The 18653-nt window shown below is 39.3% G+C and overlaps 1 pseudogene; it reads left to right on the top strand.

Annotated features, from left to right (window-relative positions):
* The first annotated feature begins 1873 nt into the window (after positions 1 to 1873).
* Positions 1874 to 12943, top strand: LOC108704445 (annotated as a pseudogene).
* The last annotated feature ends 5710 nt before the right edge of the window (positions 12944 to 18653 follow it).

Genomic DNA, 18653 nt, shown 5'->3' with positions numbered 1-18653 from the left:
ATTAGGGTACTGTAGTTATCTTGCTTGGCCTTTGACATGGCAGAGACAGGAGGAAATTTTTAATGAGAAAACGAGTATTCTGTGCCTGGCAATGCTAGAGGAGGACACTCTCCCCTGCCTTAACTACACTAGCAGTGGGAGAAACTCTTTCTGTTGAACACCTGGGAAACTGGTATCCAGGCTCTGTCGTAACCTTCTGTCACTGCCCCCCCCCCATTTCTTACATGACAGGTGCGATGGCAAGCAAATATCCCAGACCTTATTAAGGATGACTGGGACAAGGCTATAGACACCATGTATAACAGTTTAAATGCCCAGCAATAGCTGCTTTTTGGTCTCAAATCATGGCCTCCTTAGTGGCTACTCTAGATTTCCCACAAGCACTTTCTCCCAAGGGGTGTCTCTTGGGTGTAGTGGGCTACTTAGTGCCCACCGCCCATGCAAGGTTGAGGTTTCATACTTTAAGGTTTAATGCTAAAAAAATTTAAATAATGCGCTGGACGGGGCCCACCCCTCCCACACAGGACTCCTGGATAAATATAGTAAATTCAGTAATACCTAAGAATAAACTCACATATGAATCTAGAGGAAGCATTTGTAACACCTACTGTACTCTGCTAAACTGTAAATGTTGCTGCCATTTATGGAGTATGTTCAAACAAAACCAGTGACAAGTCTTTACCTCAGGGAGCCCTGTGCATACCAGTAGTACAAACATAAGTAATCATAACTGCAGTTTTAGAGCAGGGAAATTGTAGTGGTACTATATAATTGAAGTATTGCGGGAACAGATGGCTTAATTTATCAGAAGTATATCTTTTAAAATGTTAAATAATCCATTCATTCCAGTAGTAGACAGACATACAGAATCCAGGGCTCCCTGTAGTGTCTCTCTCTCCTTGTCTTTCACCTTGTTAAACTCTTCTAAATCACTTGTAAACAAATCACTTAGGAATGAATCACAATCGCAAATGCTCTACCCTAAAAATATCTTAATACTGGGAAAAGTAAAAGCTGGGTACTGCTGAATACAAGTCTGGGGAGTTGAGAATTTAAAAAGAACTGATTATTAACTATTATTTATACATTTTGTTACTTCATAACATAAAATAAAACATTTCTTCTTATCACATGAATTTTCATGTGTGTGTTGAGGGCTGTTAAATGCATAAAACACAGTAATTACTGATCTGTTAGTTAAGTTAATGTATGTGCTGAGTATCCATCAATGTAAAATATAGCCAGAGCATCGTGCATCATTGCATAGATTGATAAAGGGTGCCATCTAGTGTTGTTTTTGTATGGTTTTGTAATTTCGGCAATGGGAAAGTTAAAGCTGTTTTTCTTTGGTAAGAAAGGTAGCGAACATATTTTAACATGGCTTTTGAAAAAGGCATTGATGTTCTAAGAAATTCATGACTGTGCGACTCAACTCAACTGCCCTTGTTATTTAACATTTTCTTCTTGTGATTTTAAAGTGACAAGTGACATACTGCTGTTATTGCAATATGGCCAGTATCCGAAAACCACAAGAACAATTTTTAAATCCTTCTATAAGCTGATCCCTAGCTGAGTGATACTCATAAACAGTAATATCTAAAATTTGAGAGCTAGATTTGTCTGGCCCCGCCCTTGCTGTTTCACTTTACAGATTTCAGATTATGTGGAGCTGCAGTAGCATTCCTAGAGGGGGGCGGGCCCTGGTGCGTGACGCGCAGCCGGGCCCCGCCCCCTCCGTACAGCCGATTTTGCTGGGGATTTCAGTGGTTTGCAGCGCTGCCGGGGGGCCCTGAGGGGGTGCGGGCCCTGGCCCGCTCGCACCCCCTGCTCCCCCGGTAGTTCCGCCACTGTGGAGCTGTATATTCCCCTAGACATGGGGTGAGTTTAAGAAAAGAAGAAAAAAAAATAGTGTTGTTTTCTAGTCAGACAGGTTCCTATCAAGCATAAAAATGTTTTTGTTCTTTTTTTTAGTTCAAGAACTTTTTTTGGAGTTCAGCATTTAGTGAGGACCCCCTTAGCTGGCAATAAGGTCACAATCATATGGAAATATTTCTGTATCAGCCTCAGTTCCATATAGGTGTTCACACAAATTCTTGATTTAACTGACATTCAAGATTGGCATCCAGGAGTATATAAATGTAGGGAAGTGTTAATTTCCCCTTCGGTCGGAGCCTCATGGCTGAGAGTGGGATTTCCTAGAGTTTCCAAGGGCAGAGCTCTTGGATTGGTGCAGCATGGCTGATCCCAAAGGAAGCCACAATGTGTTGCTGTGCACCAATATAATAGGAGAATGTCATGTGCTCACACATCTTGAATTGGATCTTGGTTTGGATGCAGGATGGAGTGATCGTCGGCCGGGGTGCTGCAGTGGCAGACCTCAGGCTATAGAGACACACACTATGGCTGCTATGCCCTGTGTGGGCTCAGGGATAACTAGACCCTGATGTTCCGGAAGATTGATGCCAGACACAGGACTTTAAAGGCTCGTGCTATAGTACCTGGAGCTATAGTTCAGCAAATGGATCAAGCAAGTGATGTGCTCGACTGGGAGAGTCTGCAGCCTATAAAGAATCTTAATCGCTGTGTTTGCCTGTCAGCTCTGTGTGAGACTACCCGTCTGTGTGACTACTGCCCTGACTGAAGAACCCCCTACGTTGCTTCAAATGAAAGTTCTTTTCTTCTAGTCTAAAGGGGTGGCCTCTGGTACGGTGATCCACTTTATGGGTAAAAAGGTCCCCTGATATTTGTCTATAATGTCCTCTAATGTACTTGTAAAGTGAAATCATGTCCCCTCGCAAGCGCCTTTTTTCCAGAGAAAACAACCCCAACCTTGACAGTCTACCCTCATAATTTGTCTTCCATCCCTCTAACCAATTTAGTTGCACATCTCTGCACTCTCTCCAGCTCATTTATATCCCTCTTAAGGACTGGAGTCCAACACTGCACTGCATACTCCAGATGAGGCCTTACCAGGGACCTATAAAGAAACATAATTATGTTTTCATCCCTTGCGTTAATGCCCTTTTTTATGCAAGACAGAACTTTATTTGCTTTAGTAGCCACAGAATGACCCTGCCCAAGTGTATAACTTGCATTTATATTATTTTTGCCAAAGTGCATAACCTTGCATTTATCAACATTGAACCTCATTTTCCAGTTTGCTGCCCAGTTTTCCAATTTATACAAATCACTCTGCAAAGTGGCAGCATCCTGCATGGAACCTATAGTTCTGCACAATTTAGTATCATCTGCAAAAATAGAAACAGTACTTTCAATGCCCACTGTAGCAAATGCTTTAGCAAAGTCTAAGTAAATCACATCCACTGCCATCCCGGAATCGAGGTCTCTACTTACCTTCTCATAAAAAGAAATTAAGTTAGTCTAGCAAGATCTATTACGCATAAAACCATGCTGGCACAAACTCATAGTATTATGATTTGCTATGAAGTCCAGTATCTTATTCTTTATTAACCTTTCAAAAAGCTTTCCTACCACTGACGTCAGACTAACTGGCCTATAGTTTTGAGGCTGAGAACGGGATCCTTTTTTGAATAGAGGCACCACATTAGCAAATCCCCAGTCTCTCGGCACTATGCCAGATCTCAATGAATCCTGAAAAATTAAGTAAAGAGGTTTGGCAATCACAGAGCTAAGCACGCTAATTACCCTGGGATGAATACCATCTGGCCCGGACCTTTGTTAATCTTAACATGTTCTAGTCTCTTTTGAATTTCTTCATGTGTGAACCATGCATCATTAGTTGTATTACTAGAATTGGGACTATTAAGAAGGAAACCTTCACTTACTGGTTCCTCATTTGTGAAGACAGATGAAAAATACGAGATCAGAATCTGCGCTTTTATTTTGTTTTCATCAACCAGCTGACCCCCCTCTGATAGTAAGGGTCCCACCCCTTCCTGCTTAATTTTTTTACTATTAACATATTTAAAAAAAAAAATTTGATTTTTTTTACTGCTTGCTGCAATATCTTTTTCTATAGCAATTTTAGCTTGCCTTATAGCTTCTTTGCATGATTTATTGGCCTCCTTGTACCTTATAAATGTTTCGGCTGTCCCAGCAAACTTGAAAGCCTTAAAAGCACATCTTTTCTTACCCACCTCAACACCAACGCTTCTATTGAACCAAAAAGGTTTTGCTTTGCAACGACGTTCCTTGCTTACAAGTGGAATATACCGACAAGTATATTTATTAAGCAGCATTTTAAAGACTTCCCATTTTTGTTCTGTGTTTAACCCTGTGAAAAGCATTTCCCACTTAATATGTTGCAGAGATGCCCTTATACTGTCAAAGTTTGCACTCCCTTATAGAATTGCTTCTGCAACAGAATCTCAAAGGAGACCATGTTATGATCACTATTCCCTAAATGCTCACCCACACAAATGTTAGAAATGAGTTCAGTATTATTAGTTATTACAAGGTCCAAAAGAGAGTTATTCCTAGTAGGTTCTTGAACGAGCTGGAATAAAAAGTTGTCATTCAGCATATTTACAAACCTACTAGCTTTTTCTGTCATAGCAACCCCTTTACCCCAGTCAATCTCTGGATAATTGAAGTCACCCATAGCAACAACTTGACCCAGCTGTGAAGCCGCATGTATCTGCAAGAGTAGCTGGGCTTCATACTCAACACTTATACAAGGTGGTTTATAGCCTACACCAATGATAATTCTTTTTTACCTGAGGAAAGGGGTAGGAAAGGATGAGGATCCAGCGATCTCCTGTTTGGAGAAACAGGCTGTTTATGTGCCTGCCACGTAGGAGCAAGTACTTTCCAGCGGGAAAGGTATTTGGGCAGGTAGCTCTACCTAGGACTAGTACTCTTTTGGGGACAAGGGATTGAGACTCTTGGGCTGCCAAAATGGAGTAGTGCAGATAATTCCTGGCAGGGAATTACCTGAACTGGACTGCTACAGGTTCCTAGGGTAGTGGGCATTTTTATTAATGTGATTGTAAAGTTTTACTTCCCCTTTAAATTTGCATAAAAGTTATATCTGTTATATAATAAAGTGTGTGATTGATTTGTTGTCCTAATGGGGCCACCGCAGGTGTATTCCCGGATCCCATTAAGTGGAGGCACTGCCAGAGAAGCATTCCCAGTACCCTTTCACCTTGCAAAGGGGACTCAGGACTCGAGTTGGTAAGCAGGTACGACCTTGGCACCAGGGGGGTTGGCCAAGTGGGCGTTACATAAGCATATTATTAAGCATTCTACCAAATGTGTCCCTAAATAACCTTCTGAATAGTCCTACCCCAGCCCCTCAGTTCAACTGAATCATAGGAATGTGCCAACATGTATCTCCAAGCCCTTGTTTTAATGCATGTTGTACGGCTTATATTTTGCAGGATTGGAGCATAAGACATAAGGACTAATTATGGAAGAACAACTCTTCATACTTCCATTGCACTCTTTTTGATGTCTTATTGTGACTGCAAAACATGGAGAATTTTCCTTGTGCTAACACAGCAATGCAAAAAATCTGTCCAAAAATGCCTTGTTACTAAGGAACCGAGCTGAGAACATCTACAAATGTGATCTTCCACCACTGGTTAGGAGCTGCCATTTGCCTGCAGTTGTGGAGGCATTCTCTAGAGCTGGGTTGGCTGTGGTACGTCAGCATATCATTCACAAAGCTCACATCACTGAACCTTCTAGGAATGATATCATTGAGCTGCTCGGTTTTAAAAAGACTTGTTTAAAGGCTTGTGCAGAAGTAAGTTAAGCTGAAATGGTATGAAGTTTACTTTTAATTTGCTTTTTTCTGTCAAAAGCAAATATGATATCCGCTATAATGTGGCAGTATGGTAGTGACTGAAGTTTATCAGCGCACATGACACATGACTGGGGGCACCTGGCAAACTTACAATATGTCTAGCACCATGTCAGATTTCAAAATTAAATATAAAAATTTTGAATATGGGTTTCAGTCCAGAAGCAACAGTTCAGTGTAAATATAAAAACTTGGTAAATAGGCTGTGCAAAATAAAAAAAATGTTTCTAATATAATTAGTTAGTCAAAAATGGCTTCTATAAAGGCTGGAGTGAGTGTGAATGAGTAAGTCTAATATAACAGAACACTACTTCCTGTTTTCAGCTCTCTAACTCTGAGTTAGTCAGCAACTTTAAGGGGGGCCACATGGGACAGAACCGTTTATTAAGTTTGCAATTGATCCTCAGCATGCAGCTCAGATTCAAAAGCAAACAGTTATGACCCATGTGCCCCCCCCTCGAAGTCACTGATTGGTTACTGCCTGGTAACCAATCAATGAAAACCAAGAGAGCTGCAAAGCAGGAAGAAGTGTTCTGGCTATTATGTTAGACATCCAGTCACTCCAGCCTTTATATGTTGCATTTTTGGCTGACTACAGTATATTGAAAACATTTTTTTTTTATTTTGCACAGTTCATCTACAGTATTTACCCAGTTTTTATTAGATAAAACTGAACAATTCCTTTAATTATATTTTCATTTACATGGTATGTTTCACAAAATATGATTACCTTGTTTTTTTGTTATTTCTTCAACTAAAAAGGACAAAATTAAAAGTAAAGTCACATTCTACTTGTCTGTAAAATCATGTTCAAAACAAATAACCCGTCAATTGAGTGTCCCACTTCATTTCATCTAATGTTGAAAAAGCAGTATATTGCCCCTGGGCTGGGTCACGCTTTGGAAATGTGACTAATTCTGTAACTAAAAGCACTCTGTGGATTCTGCTGGCAATATAGCATATTGATTACCTTCACTTAATTTCATTCATGTAAGCCATTAGGATCAGGGCATGGACCATGTAAAACAGAAGGCGTTAATCCATAGGAACTTTAATTGGACATAACACATCTTCCTAGCCAAACTATATATTGGTCATGCCAGGAAGTATGGTTTGAAGAAAGTAATTTCTACATATATTTGTCATTGTCAGATGATTTGTGGTTTGCTTTGCTGGTATATTGAGCTCATTACTCATTTTTTAGATTTGGTAGAAATCAGGCATGTTGCTGCACGTTTAATCACTGCTGTGAGTACACTGCTGTGAGTACACTAACTTAATCAACCTCTAAGTAATTATCTCAGCACTTCTATCATATTATGTCTTTCTTGTGGGGCTCTAGTCGCCTCAGAAACTTTGTCAGTTCTCAGGAATGGTTTCCATTTTGTGTAAAATTATTTGTTTATAATATAGTGAATAAAGTACCCCCTTTTGTAAAATATAGGGATATTATAAGTTACAGAGGAGTTTCATGACCACATAAAAACACGAGGCCGAAGGCCAAGTGTTTTTATACAGGTCATGGAACTCCGAGGTAACTTCTAATATCCTCATATTTTACAACTGGGGGTACTTTATTTATTATAATACACAAATTTCAATGAGTCATGTGACAGAAATGACATCAGAACTCACTGTTTATAACTGATGACATCAGAACTCACCGTTTATATAGTGAATAAAGTACCCCCTCTTGTAAAATATAAGGATATTATAAGTTACCGAGGAGTTTCATGACCATATAAAAACACGAGGCCGAAGGCCGAGTGTTTTTATACAGGTCATGGAACTCCGAGGTAACTTCTAATATCCTCATATTTTGCAACTGGGGATACTTTATTTATTATAATACACAAATTTCAATGAGTCATGTGACAGAAATGACATCAGAACTCACCGTTTATAACTGATGACATCAGAACTCACCGTTTATAAGGATATAATTTACAGGATATTCATGGCTTTTGTGTATTATAAGGATATAATTTAAAGGATATTCATGGCTTTTGTGTATTATAAAAATATAAGTACCTGTTTTTTTAATGTTGTGCTTTCCTGGACAGGCTACATGCATGCCCTGACTTGAACCGGTTTCTTTCATTTGAGGCTGGAATCCATACATAAAGAAAGCCCAGTGTAAGAGAGTATAATGCTTGCCATTATTTTGTTTGCTAGGTAAATCAGTGGACGAGGCTTTGTGAAATCACCATTCCCAGGGCAATTGAGAGTTTTCTAAAGAAACCGTCAGCCACCATCCCAAAAGAAGTGCTGCAATTTGAAAAGAAGCTGGGAGAGCCCGTCAAAGTACATAATGATGATAAAATCTGAAGGCAAAAATTGCAGCAGCAAATGACAGCTAATAGAAATGAAGCAGTAGACGGTAATAGTAAGCAGAGACCATGCCATGTTTTGGTAACCTCACTAATCAAACTAGTTTGGAACTGGGAGCTGCCCTGTCTAAACTAACTGTGCAAGAAGCATTGTCTCATGCCACAAGGGAGCCCCCTCTCACATCAGAAAAGCCAAGAACTCTGATCTCCCTCCTCTTGAACATGTATTTGCCGAGGGCCCCTACTTTACTCTGACAGATGTTGTCCTGCTGCCATGCATTCATGCTTTCTTGGTAAGCAATTCATGTTGGTACGTTCTATAAGACAATTGTTCCAGTGAAAAATACACACTAAGATATGCAAGGTATACTTTTATTTTATGGCAGCCCTGCAGATCATTCTGTCACCTTCAGCTGTCAATGTGTCATTCTTGGTTGAGCTAGTCTAGTGCTATGAATTAGTTCATTTTTACTCTGAGCTTGCCTCAGTGCCTTCCACCTCCCCACTGACAATGACAATGAAATATCTTGCGCATCCCTAACTTTGTGAATAAAGAGAAAACCCTCTCTTGTAAAGTGATACTGACACAAAAAAACTACTATTCGCAATATTAATGTGCATAAAAAGTCCCCTATAGGTCATGTCTGTAATGTTTTTACCGTTAAAGAGTTACTGACACCAGAAAATAATCTTTTTTTTTTATATATAATATTGCCTTTGAATGCTATTTATAATTTTGCCATAAAAGTATTTACCTGATGCTTTTAAATTACCGTTCTTACCCCCATGTTCCTCTATGAGGGGGCTGCCATATTTGTGCAGCAGTAGTCTGTTAGCATTAGAAACTCTAACTGACAGGTTGAGAATGGACAGTCAGGTTGGCAAAACAGTCAGGTTTAGGAACTTCAAGTAATAATTACTTACAAAAGCAGAACGATCATTGAAAAATGATCAGTATGACCTATGGGTAACTTTTAATGTAGATTAATATTTTGAAAATATTTTTTTAGTGTCAGTATCACTTTAAGTTTGCTTTTGTAATTTTGTAAAGTAATTATTATCTGAAGTTCCTAATACTGACTGTTTTGTCAGCCTGACTGTCCATTCTCAGCCTAATTGACTACTGCTGCACAAATATGGCAACCACCTCATAGAAGATAATATGTAGTATATAGATTTACTTTTATGGAAAAATTATAAATCTCATGCAGAGACAATGTTCTGATATATTTAAAAGCAGTTTAATTTCAGGTGTCAGTATCTCTTTAAAGGGATTCTGTCATGATTTTTATGATGTTGTTTTTATTTCTAAATTACACTGTTTACACTGCAAATAATTCACTTTACCATGTATAACTTAATTCCTGAACCAGCAAGTGTATTTTTTTTAGCTGTAATATTGGTGCATAGGCAGCCATATCAGGTCATATTGCCTGGTCATTTGCTTTCAGAAAGAGCTAGCACTTTAGGATGGAACTGTTTTCTGGCAGGCTGTTGTTTCTCCAACTCAATTTAACTGAATGTGTCGCAGTAGGACCTGGATTTTATATTGAGTGTTGTTCTTATATCTACCAGGCAGCTGTTATCTTGTGTGAGGGAACTGCTATCTGATTACCTTCCCATTGTTTTGTTGTTAGGCTGCTGGAGGGGAAAGGGAGGGGGTGATATAACTCCAACTTGCAGTACAACAGTACCAAGTGACTGAAGTTTATCAGAGCACAAGTCACATGACTGGGGGCAGTTGGGAAACTAATAATATGTCTAGCCCCATGTCAGAATTCAAAATGTAATATTAAAAAATTGGTTTGCTCTTTTGAGAAACGGATTTCAGTGCAGAATTCTGCTGGAGCAGCACTATAAACTTGAAACATTTTTTTCCCATGACCATATCCCTCTATATTCTCTTGATCACTATCCTAAAGTTAATGGTTTTAACTTATATTTACCTATTCTCTTTAACCGCTAGGGCGCAGAGTGTGCATGGATGTGACCCTCCAGCTACAAGTGCTTCTGGGCGAGCCCACTTTAAAACAGTGACTAGTTTAACGACAGCATATAAAATGTTGAAAACTGAGAAAATGTTCTTGTTTTCTAAAAATATACAGTATGATCATTTTGAATTTGATGCCAGCAACAACATGTTTCATAAAAGTTGGGACAGTGGCATGTTTCCTATAGCGTTGTCACTGTTGGAATGCAGGCATGGGGCCAGTTTAACACCCAGATTTTTTTTTACTACAGAGCCATGCATAATGCGGTTTGGCACTGTCTTGCTAGAATAAACTAGGCCTTCTCTGAAAATGGCATTCTCTGTATAACAAGGCTGGATGGTCTTAATACTTTTTAGCCAGGAGGATGTGTTGCCCATGATTTTCAAAGGAAAGTTGTTTGATAGCTGTTTAAAAAAAAAGTTTCATTTCTGATGTCAGTATGTCTTTAAAGAAGACAAAATATATTTTTGAGAAATAACATGAATGTGTTGTGGTTTGTCCTTGCTCAGTTTAGAAGGCTGAGAGAGAAAGGATGTGAGAGACCGTTTCTGTTTTGGATAAAGTGGAGAGTTTTGTTACATTCAGGTCAGTTGTTGAGATAAAATCTCATGTAAATATATGCGACGGAAAGCCGTGGCTGTGTTCTGTCTGTTGAGGTGTCATACCAACTTAATCATATCATGTGGTTATATGGTTTCTACAAGTATCATTTTACAGGATACTTGTGACATATCTTATCAATCCTTGCAGTTTATATCACCGGGACATGGACTGACATGTCTCTAATTGCATTATGCTGCTGGTGCGGACAATGAGACTCCGAACTTACACCTGAATCTGTCGGTTTTTCTTTTCTAATAATTACTGACTTCTGATATCAAAAGTTCAAGTGGAAGGACATATTAGCTTATCAGTGGAAAGGCTTGTGATTTTGGGATTTATTCAAAACAGATTGGATTGAAGCTGGCCATAGACGTGCAGATTTTACCCTTGTATTTTACAAATGATCGGCTCATTTGCCACTAACCATTCAGATTAAATAAAAGTACAAATCAGATGATGTTCTGACATGATAGTGATATTAATCGTAGGAAAGTTATGTCCAACAAATAGTAGTGACAGTCACCCATTGATATCGTCAGAGACTAAACGACCGAACGGCATGGTAGGAAAGATTCTGGATGATCCACACGGTCCAAAAATCGTATGAAACTTTGATTCATATGAATTTAACTTTGCATCTATGGCCAGCTTAGTCATATGGCAGTGCCACACAAGGGCATTTTGTCCCACCACATTTTTAATAACCAAAATGTACCAAATAACCCTGCATTTACCTTTTTGCCATTGCCTAAAACAACGAGTTAAACTATTTCTCAGGTAATTTACTGCAGTATGCTTATGCACACTTTACTTGCCATAAGTGTGTTTAAAAAACATTTAAACATTTAATAAATCCAGTAGGATTGATTTGGCACCAGTATGGATTCATGCAGCTTAGTTACCATCAAGTACATACAGGTATAGGATCCCTTATCCGGAAACCCGATATCCAGAAAGCTCCGAATTACGGAATGGCTGTCTCCCATAGACTCCATTTTATCCAAATAATCCAAATTTTTTAAAATGATTTCCTTTTTCTCTGTAATAATAAAACAGTAGCTTGTACTTGATCCCAACTAAGATATAATTAATCCGTATTGGAAGCAAAACCCATTGGGTTTATTTAATGTTTACATGATTTTCTAATAGACATAAGGCATGAAGACCCAAATTACGGAAAGATCAGTTATCCGGAAAACGCCAGGTCCCGAGCATTCTGGATAACAGGTCCCATACCTGTACTACTGTTTTATTATTACAGAAAAAAAAGTCATTATTAAAAATTTTAACTGTTTGACCAAAATTGAGTCTATGGGAGATGGCTTTTGCCCCATTATTTTCTGACTACTTACTTATTAATTAGTGGAATTGTCATTTGCCATTTAAACAGCCTGTGCCTTAATCCATGTTAATATTCTGCAGGTAGTCCAGTATTAAGTTGTTTTTAATTAAAAGTTCTTTTTTTCTACCTTGACAGCAGTATCATTGGACACAATCTTTTTTTCAAATAAATCAGATTCTGTATTACACCAATGTTTATGTTTTGCTAAGTTTGTAAGATTTCCTTATAGGGACTTCTTCAGTTAAACCTAGATATTTAAAGCTAATGAACATACTGTAAATTCTTTAAAGGGTCATTATAGTTGTATTTTCCATATAAAATAACTCTATTTAGCTTTTAATAAAGGCTCCAAAAATGCATAGTTTTGTGTTTTCAGAAAGACAAATTAAGCTTTTATATTGAATCAACTAGTACAGTATTAAAATGTTTTTTTTACTTTAATGTCCATAGTTAGGACAGTGACATAATGACAACATTTCATAAAAGTTTATACATGCTTTATACTTTCTGTTAATCCAGTGGTTGTTTTTGTTTTTTAAAGGTTGCTCTTAGTAACGTTGCAGAAGAGAAATACACTGAGCTTCCCCTTATTGCTGGTTGTTATAAAAAGGGTACAGCAGGTACCTGGTGTGAGTTGCACTGAAAGCATGCGTAACATACCATTTCTAGATATTCTGTGTGAGAATGCAAAACCACAAAAACTGACTTTAAAATTCGATCCTAAAACAGAAGAAAAGACAATACAGGACAGTAGCTTTGTAGGTGGACCAAGGCCAACAATGACAAAATTGAAGGTAAGCTATTTGCTATTGTTTTGCTCAACATGAGCTCTGAGTAAGGGCTATGCTGAACATACTTTGTGCAGGGTCAAAACTACAGAGGAAGCAGACCCTGCAGTTGCAGGTAGGTGAAAGAGTAGAGGGCCCAGTAAGGCCCTAATTAATGAGCAAATTCAATATATATTGGTAGAATATGTCAATTTGCAAACATCTAGATACACCACTTACTTTGTGTTTATTGTTTTAATTAAGAATTATCTGTTTTGTTATTTCTTGAACTAAACACAAAAAACTAAACCATTTTCCATTGTCGATTCGTAATAGCAAAACATTAATTATTACGCATTTTTAAACTCGAAGAATAGGCAGCATACATTTTAACACCATACCGCCCCTTTAAGGACAGATTTGAGATCAGCTCTTATTTTCCTAGGTGTTAATGGCATTCTAGTGGTATAGCTTATAGAACCCTAATTTTAGGTGTCTGGTAAGAGACTCTGACCAAACATTGGACCATATGGGAGGGGCCTATGAACACTGAATATCTGTGTTTTAGAGACTGAGTTATTAACCAGTCCTTGTAAATCACCAGCAATGCCAATTACCCTCATTTCAGCATAACTGTAGATGGATCAACACATTGTTTTTTTAGATTTCTCCATCAGTTATCATGAATTTTTCTAGAAGTGTACGGTTTATATTGTTACAAAGATATCACTTTGCTTGTACATTTCTGCCTCAGGAGTGGGGTAGATAGCCTCGGAACTGCAAATATTATATACCAAATTTTACAGTATTTTAGAAAGTAACATTACTTACTAGAAATGACAACCTTTAAGACAGAGCTGCCGTCCCAGTATGGAATCTTGAGTGAGATAAACTACCTGGCAGCATAATGGAATCTTAAGTCAAGGCAAATGTGGGGGACGATCACAAATGCATTTGTTTTAATAAACACAATCTCTTGTGTACTGACAAATTAATCTGGCTGTAAGAGCTGAGTGCACATCTACATTTGTTGTCTACATCAACCTCTCAAAGGTTAAAAGGTAATGGTGCCTGTGTTTTGGCTCACTAGGTAATTCTGCTCTATCCATCCAAACTTTATATTGATGTGTTAAGCAACGTTATTATGATTTTACCCTCAGTGAGGTCATTTTTCATGATTTTCTATTTCAATCAATTTTTTTAAAGAATACTTCTCTAGCTATCAACCAGCTGTTAATAAAAGCACTGTGATCATTCCATGCTCTTTTCTGACGTCATTTATGCATAAAGGAGAAGGAAACCTAGTCGGCGCAAAAACCCTCCCCCCCTCCCGTTTGTTGCCCACCCTCCCTCCTCCCCCCTGGCCTACCCGTCCCGCTGGGCAAATGCCCCTAACTTGTTACTTACCCTTCTGCGCAGGTCCAGTCTACGGAGTTCACCGTCGCCATCTTCCAAGCGATCTTCTTCCTGCTTTGACCGGCGCATGTGCAGTAGGAGCATTTCGCCGGTACGATCTACTGCGCATGTGCCAAAATTCACGAAAAACTTTGTGACTTTTGGCGCATGCGCAGTAGAGCCATACCAGCGAAATGCTCCTACTGCGCATGCACCAAAACGCCGTTCAAAGCAGGAAGAAGATCGCGTGGAAGAAGATGTCGTCTGTGAACTCCGTGGACTGGACCTGCGCAGAAGGGTAAGTAACAAGTTAGGGGCATTTGCCCAGCGGGACGGGTTCCCCTTATATCAATTATAGTTTTTTTTGTAACTTATATTTTATTTTTCATCAAAGAAAAAATAAAGCATTAACATGTTTGATACAGTCATTACATATGGATCTTAAGGAGCAATATGAGGTCTCAGTTACATATTAATGCCCAGTGCTTATGCTCATAATCCATGTTATACATGTTATAACATGTTGGGACCAGTAGGGGAGGGGGTCCTAGTTCGCTGAATGTAATTTTTATTACTAAACTGTTTGTGATCAAAGTTCAGAGCTGGGTTGAGTTCGAAAGTAGTCCCATGGAGACCAGATCTTGAGATATAAGGGGACTTTATTTTGCATTCTTGCCAAATTGTATTCATATTGTTTGATACCATTAACCCTTTGTTTCACTTCTTGCAGGGAGGGGATAGAGGAGGTCTTCCACTTGGCCGCAATTGAGATGCGGGCAGCTGAAAGTATCTGGTTGGCCAGTTTTTGCATGTGCTTGTGAAGTTGTATGGTTTCCCCAGGAGTATGTGTAGAATGCATTTATCTACAGTTTGATGGGTCACCTGATTTAGCAGGTTTATGATTTTGTCCCAGAATGTTAGTATTTGGGGACAGAACCAGAATATGTGGGGTAAGTCCCCTTTATGCCCGCATTCTCTCCAGCAATTAGAGGGAGGTTCCGGGAATAACCTATGGAGCTTAACTGGCATGTGATACCAAAACATTAAATATTAATCCTGTTTTCTGACACAGGTGATCCCTCATTTGGTGTTATCCCAGATAGCCTCCCATTCCTTGACTTCGATCCTTCTCCCTATACAGTCATATATCAATTATAGTTTTGGCAGCATATATTGTGTGCAGAGTTAAGCTGCAGCATGTATACACTGTTTCAACCATAATCAACCTTTGTTACCTACCAACTTTGCCTACCTAGAAAGTAAGGACTGCTTCAATTACATTGTTACCTTCAATACAGAAATAACAAGATTGATTTACATATATCCAGTTTATTAATCATTGTTGGCATTTAGCCTCTGCCATATTGCAAATGAATGTTCTCAGTGGGTTTGGTTAACAGAGACTTCTTCAAAGTGCCCTTATATAATTTAAAGGCAAAATACACACCTTCATGACATAAGTACATTCAATTATCTTTTCCTGTATGAGAAGAAATGGACTGCTTCACACTTGGATGGCCAAGAAATGGCTGCCCTTCATTGTGCGGCCTCCCACATCAAAGCCTGGCTGCTGTTACTGTTTACCTTGTGTAAATTATAACAAACAAGAGAAAGTTGTGCTCACCACTCATTTTTAAAACATTAAGTGGAGGTGCAATGAGACCACAAAATTCATACAGACAAATACAAGAAGTCCTCTGCACTCAACCCATTATCAATATATTTAAGGCATTGAGACATATGAGCTACCTTAAGCTACCAAAAATGCCTTACCCTTTAAACAAAACAGAGATTGTTTGTCCACATATTGCAATATATTTAAGATGGCCAACTACATCAAAGTCATCCTTGGTATGGCCAGTCCTACACTCAATTTTTGTGTAAGCATTTAACTAGCCCCTGCATTATTCATACCCCAGACTCACACTGTAAAATGCTGTATTGTTCACATCTGTAATCCCACCTGTAAAACCACAATTTTTTCACACCTCATACTGAATTGTTTATTGTGTTGTTCATCTGTTCATCCCTCTCTACTCTTGCTGCCCAATATTGCGTGTGTGCTCCATGCTCTGCCTCCCTACTTGCAAAGTCAAAGTAAACTTTATTGTCATCTCAGCAGTATACAAATACAAAGTGAGACGAGACGATGTGGCTCCAGCTAGTACATATCACAAAAAGGCACTTAGAATACGCAATAAATATGTAAACATTTGAAATGTGCAATATATTGGTAGAAATTGGATATATACATGTGTAAATCTTTAGAATTGTGCAAATAAATTAACAGTTCACAAAGTTAAGTTCACAGTTCAGGTGTGTCTGGAATGTAGGCAGCAAGTTGAGGAGTCTGATAGCTTGTGGAAAAAAGCTTTCGCGCAGCCTGGTTGTTCCGGCTTTAATGCTACGAAAGGGGTAGCGTGATCAGTCCATGTGAGGGGTGTGTGGAGTCCAGTGCAATGTAGGAGGCCTTTCTTGCACAGCGCTTGTGTAAGATGTCCTACAGTGATGGAAGAGCCGGTCCAATGATGTAGTTTGTTGTAGGCTTTTTCTGGTCAGCAGTATTGGCACTACTGTACCAGATGGAGATGCAGCTCATCAGGAGACTCTGTATGGTGCCCCTGTAGAACACTGTGAAGGTGGCAGAAGGCTGGCCCGTTTTAATCATCTTAGGAAGTGAAGACGCTTCTGAGCCTTTTTGGTGATGGAGGCGGTGTTGGTGGTCCAGGTGAGGTCATCAGAGATGTGGACTCCCAGGAATTTGGTGTTCTTTACTGTCTCTACCGTGGAGCCGTTAATGTTGAGTGGTGTGTGAGCAGGGCAAGTTCTCCTGAAGTTGGTGATCATCTGTTTTGTTTTATCCACATTCAGTGACATGTTGTTCTCACTGCACCAGACCGCCAGCTGCTGAACCTCATCTCTGTACGCCAACTCATCATTGTGGCTGATGAGCCCCACCAAAGTAGTGTCATTGGCGAACTTGATCATGTGGTTTGAACTGTATCTAGTTATGCAGTCATGTGTCAGCAATATGTACAACAACGTGCTAAGAACACATGCTTGAGTAGCTCCTGTGCTCAATCTGATGGTGCTGGAAATGTTGTCGCTGATACAAACAGACTGAGGCCTCTCTGACAGAAAGTCCAAGATCCACTTGCACAAAGAGGTGCTCAATCCCAGCTTGATTAGTTTCCCACTCAGCTAGGGCGGCAAGATGTTAGGGGCGGCAAGCAGGGCCCCCTAACATTCTCTATAACCCACAGTAATTGTAAAACAGTTACGGACCGCTGGTCAATCCCAATTCCAAAACAGTCCGAACCACCCACCCCCGGCCCCCACATTGCTGTGCCTGTGCGCCTGTCCTGTGTGTCAGTGGGGATCTCTTCCGGCTCAGTATGCACGCACGCTGTGCATGGTGACGTCACCCCATCACGTGATTGCGCAATCGTCTCTCGGCGCAGGCGTAGCACCACTCTCAGACGGAATAGGATAGGAGGAGTAGGGAGGGGGAGCTGCGACTCTTACTGAGCGTGTGATGTCACGTGAGCCGTGCCTGTGGCGTGTGCACAGTGCAAGTTGAGCGCAACAGGCGCCAGCACACAGAACAGGAGCCCCCCAAACTAATGTGATAAAATAGGATTTTTATTACATTTTTTTAATGAATGGTAGCTATAGGCATGGAATATGGCTGAACATGGCAAAGCTCATAAACATGCTCAATTAAAAACTGGACCTATACTATTACCTAAAGATTTTGTACATAATACAAAAATCACGTCAAATTGATCATTTTTATTTTTGAAGTTGCTGGTCCTTTAAATCTTACACTTACAAAAACACAAATCTAAAAAAAAATACAAAAAAAAAATACAAATCTCTAGTTTCAGACTTTTTTCTGCATATGTTACCTAACAAAGACAAGTGAGTGAGTTAAAAGCTTCCTTTTAAAAGAGGGGGTGGTGACATACTTATGGTCTTTGCAAAAAGGAAAGTATTAATCTAATTAAAAGCTGTATGTTCACAGGTTACTGACTGGGTTACTGAGTGATTATTGGGGTAGGCTGTACCCTAATGAACCCTGCTTGGCAGATGGATTTCCTTTCTGTTGGCACAAAGGTTTCTTCTTAAGCTCAGACATTTAATCATTGCTGTGGGAAGAAAATATAAGAAAAATAGCATGGCGATGAGGAAAAGCATGATTACTTAAAGTGTTGTGTTCTTTAAGGTTTTGGACCAAATGTAAATGCTAAGATAATCTTGCACATCACTCCGCACAAGTAGCTGAATTATCTTTTGTCAGTGTGACACTTATACTGACAAAAGGAATGAATGAATGTTGAGTGAGTTGGTTAGCAAAAGGCATATAATTAGTTTTACCAATCAGGCAAATCTATACCAGCATGAGGATCCAGAGACAAGTATAAAAACAGAATTCCA

This window comes from Xenopus laevis, chromosome 1S (assembly GCF_017654675.1).
Source record: "Xenopus laevis strain J_2021 chromosome 1S, Xenopus_laevis_v10.1, whole genome shotgun sequence".
NCBI classification, from domain to species: domain Eukaryota; kingdom Metazoa; phylum Chordata; class Amphibia; order Anura; family Pipidae; genus Xenopus; species Xenopus laevis.
Note: the sequence above shows the minus strand (reverse complement) of the source record. Positions and strands in the feature narration are given on the sequence as shown.